At 42.9% G+C, this 4,009-nt stretch overlaps 1 pseudogene; it reads left to right on the top strand.

Annotated features, from left to right (window-relative positions):
* The first annotated feature begins 476 nt into the window (after positions 1 to 476).
* LOC127780744 (uncharacterized) lies at positions 477 to 3,681 on the top strand (annotated as a pseudogene).
* Positions 3,682 to 4,009: the final 328 nt, after the last annotated feature.

Raw genomic sequence — 4,009 nt, 5'->3', positions numbered from 1 at the left:
GACACGTAATTATCGGATGTTCCATGCATCCGAACCACGCGCATAAAATAACAGGTCATAGTCTATATATATATTAATCTCTCTTATACTTCAGTAAGCATGCATGTACCGTTATCAACTAAAGAAAAGCTTTTAAAAAAAATAAATCAAAAGATCAACATGTAACAGAGTGAAAAATTTATAGTATTACGATGGTAAAATGTAAAAAATGAAGCAAAAGTGGACAGCGAGGAGGCATGTGGTTGCTGCTGCTGCGGCTGTAAAAGAAAACCGTAAAGTCTCGAGCCCTTAGGCCAAGTGAAGACAAAACCTCACAAGGAATGCAAAAGGCTTATTCAATTTCACTTTTCTTGATTCCTTCCCATACATCTCCCACACTTTTTGCTGCTTCTCGATCCCCCTCTCCTAGCTAGCTAGCACCCAAACCAATCTAGCCAATCTCTCTCCCCATCCTCTTCGATCTCCGGCCGCCATAGATGGAGTTTGGCGGCGAGGGGGATCCTGTCCCAGTCATGATGATCAGGTTGAAGCAGATGGCTGGATTGATTATGATGGCGCAGCACGAGATTTTTGTTGTACTGATGAGGACCAGGGCGGGGATGGCGGCCGTGCTGCTGATGTGGGTGATGTTCAAGATGATGCTGGTGCTGGTGCGTCTCGTATATATATCCTCGACCTCGAGCTCGATCGTCATATAATTTGGGGATTAGCCCTGGTGGTGTTCGAATTATTGGTGCAATGCTGCATATCTGTGATGTGCCTCATATCCTCGTTGTGCTTCTCGATTTAGGGCTCGTTCCTGTTGGTTTTGAGCCAGTTTAGCTAGTTAATTAGTGCTTGTTCCTGTTGATTTTCATGTCGATGCATGCATGCGCCTTCTCAACATCGATTGATCCTGCAGCTCCTGCTTATTTAGGTCTTGGTGTTCCGGATGGCGTTCAAGGTGATCCGTCTCATATCCATCCTGCTGCTGTTGATCCGGTTCTTGTTCCTGCTGGTGTTCAAGCAGCTGCTGCTCCATCCAATGCTCAACAGGCTGCCTATCCAGGGCTTCTTCCTGGTAATGTTGAAATCGCTGCATATATATGCCTCATCCTCAAAATGCTGCTTGTTCAGGGCTTGGCTCTGGTGGTACTCAAGTAGTTGTTGGTGTGTTCATCATCGTCATGCTGCTGATTTGATTTAGGGTTTGTTCCTGTAGCAGGTGCTTCTCTTGGTGCTGATAACGCCTTCTCTAGTGACGTCATCGATAATATGGTGGAAGGAGGCATGTGGTTTGAACTGGATGGTTATCTGCAGAGATTTACGCCCAGATCATTCAGCTCAAATGATCCTGCCATATTGCACAAGATACTTTATCTTATCTGCCGAAAAGGATGCCTGAAGATGTTACTTGATGCTAAGCTATTCGAGCAAGCAGATAGTTTCTTCGCAAGTTCAATCTTGCCTCTCGCAGCCGCACCTACAAGTCCATATGCTAGGGACGACGATGTGCAGGCTAGGATCCACGTGCTGCAGCAAGCTGTTGAGCTCAGAGATGGAAGGTATCTGAACTGAACATACATGTCCTATCTTGTCTTCCCTTTTCATGTAACACATCGCGTTGAACTTGCTTGCTTGCCTTTAATTAGCACGCTGTCAGCTGTCCAATATACTATAGTGGTATCCTTAGTTCCTTACTACATATTTGCATCTTGTCTGTTGCCTTAGGGGGTGTTTAGGAACTAGGGACTAAATTTAGTCCCTCTTATAAAAATATAAGTCCCTATGGTAGGGACTTATGTTTTTGTGAGAGGGACTAAAGTTTAGCCCCACTTTAGTCCCTCCAACCAAACACCACCTTAGACTTCTGGAGCTCCCTGCTGATGAGACCGCTGTGCCCAAATTGCAACAGAAAATCAATGACTACCTCAGGTTTTATCTCCCACGGGAAATTGGGTACGTACTATATTGTCATGTGTGTATGCCACCATGCCTACGAAGCTTATGTATACAACTGTACTATTGTATTACTGTGTGAGCGTGCTGGAACATACTACTATATGCATGCATACTGTATTCATTCGTGTTGTACGACAATGTATATCTACAGGTATACTCCAGAACCTGGCCTTAGAAGTACAATGTGGGAGTTCGCTATTAAATGTGACAACAGGCCGTACAAGAGGGGCAACAAACCTGACATAAGATGCTTGCTCTGTCAGAAGTTGTTCCTACATGCTGACATAACACAATGCATGAAAGGCCACTTGTCAAAACATTGTCCAATGAGCACACAAAGCTCTTTGGAACGCTTCCATATTGCCCTTAAGAAGGAGGGGAAAAAGAAGAAACCAGTAACAGATGATTTTGAGAAGAACAAACGCATCAAAATTGGTGGCACAATGCCTAACCAGCAAGGTATACTCCTTTTAACCTTACAGAAGATTATTTGATTAGCTGTTGGTTGTTACATTTTCTCAACAAAAATATAATCGTGTTCTACTCCCATACAATCAATATAATGCCTACATATATATAGAATCAACACATTCAACCACCTTTCCAAAAAAAAGTTATTTTACCCATTCCACTTCTGATGGCATTTGCAGAAATATGTAATGTTTGGCACAAGTTTGATTGATCTTTGGATATATGACCACCAATAGTTTCTCACAACTGTGCTACCATATGATATTGTGGATTATCATTATAAAGCTGTTCTTATTAAAATTGATGGTCACCGTTTTTGAAGTTTGATTGAATCTTGATCAAGAAGTTAAATATTAATCGCTGGATGGAGTATAGAATCAACTCTTTCTACTTATTGATAATTGTATTTGATTGTTCAGGTCAGCTTGCATTAATCAATCATATTGATTCTTCAGACATTGATAAACAGGTTTGTCTAAATGCATCTTCCATATGAATATGAAAGTCTATGTGGTGGAAACATTGATACTTTGATACAGATTGATGCTGGGCGCAAGGTTCTGGACAAATTCAGGTCGTGCGAAAATGAGATGTGCAAAAGTGCCTTAGAAGAAATGGAACAAGTTCTTAACAATATCTCTCGATCAGCGAGACAGCAAACTCACGGTGAGTAGTCTATTTGAATGTAATGGTACTGTATTATTATACTCTCTGCATGCTTGGTTTGTTGCAGTAGTTCCTTTGCATGTAGTACTGTAGACTGTAGTATAACTGTAACCACCTTTTGACATCGGTAACGATGAATCCTGCAGAGAACCGCCAGGTTGCCATTGGAATGCCACCGCTCGCTCCTGTGCTGCCAAGCGATGCTGCTGCTGGGCATCCTCAACTGCCAGCTGCAGCTGCAGCTGGTCCTCAAGATTTGCCAGAGGCTGGCGATGTTCTTCCTCAGCCTCATCAGCCAGAGCCCCATCATCTGCAAGATGCTCCTGACTTGCCAGCGGCAGGCAATCCACTTCAACCAGAGCCCCATCTTCTTCAAGTGCAAGCTCCTCTTGAGAACCCTCCTTTTGCTGGGCCTCCTCATCAGCCTGAGGCCTGAGCGCAATCCGCTTCTTGGGCAGCCTCCTTAGTCTGAACCTGTGATCACACAATATAGTTTTGATACCCTCGGATACCTGTTTTTTTGTCACGCACATGCACGCTTCTGTTTGCCGCCGCAAGAATTCACAAACGGCAGTAAACCTTTAACATCAGTGCCTCCATCGGTTGTTCTGTTCGCCACAGCTATCTGATCGAGTAATGTTTTACTCCTCTCTTTTTGTTACTTGCTAACACATATAAAATCAATGCTGCCTTCATTCCATTGCAAGCCTCAATACAAGCACAAACGTTTCTTGAATGCATCGTAAGATTATTGACAACGTGTATAAGCTTAGAGAGCTAGGGTTAATACATATGAATACTAGTTCAAATTAAGGCCATACTCGTTTACAAAAGCGAACTAGCCCAAGGAAGTAGTGCAATGACATAAAGTGGGTGAAGTTTATTTTCAACTGGATAGTAGCTAACGATATCATTTAACTTTGCAATAAAT

The sequence above is a fragment of the Oryza glaberrima genome, chromosome 7 (assembly GCF_000147395.1).
Source record: "Oryza glaberrima chromosome 7, OglaRS2, whole genome shotgun sequence".
NCBI classification, from domain to species: domain Eukaryota; kingdom Viridiplantae; phylum Streptophyta; class Magnoliopsida; order Poales; family Poaceae; genus Oryza; species Oryza glaberrima.
Note: the sequence above shows the minus strand (reverse complement) of the source record. Positions and strands in the feature narration are given on the sequence as shown.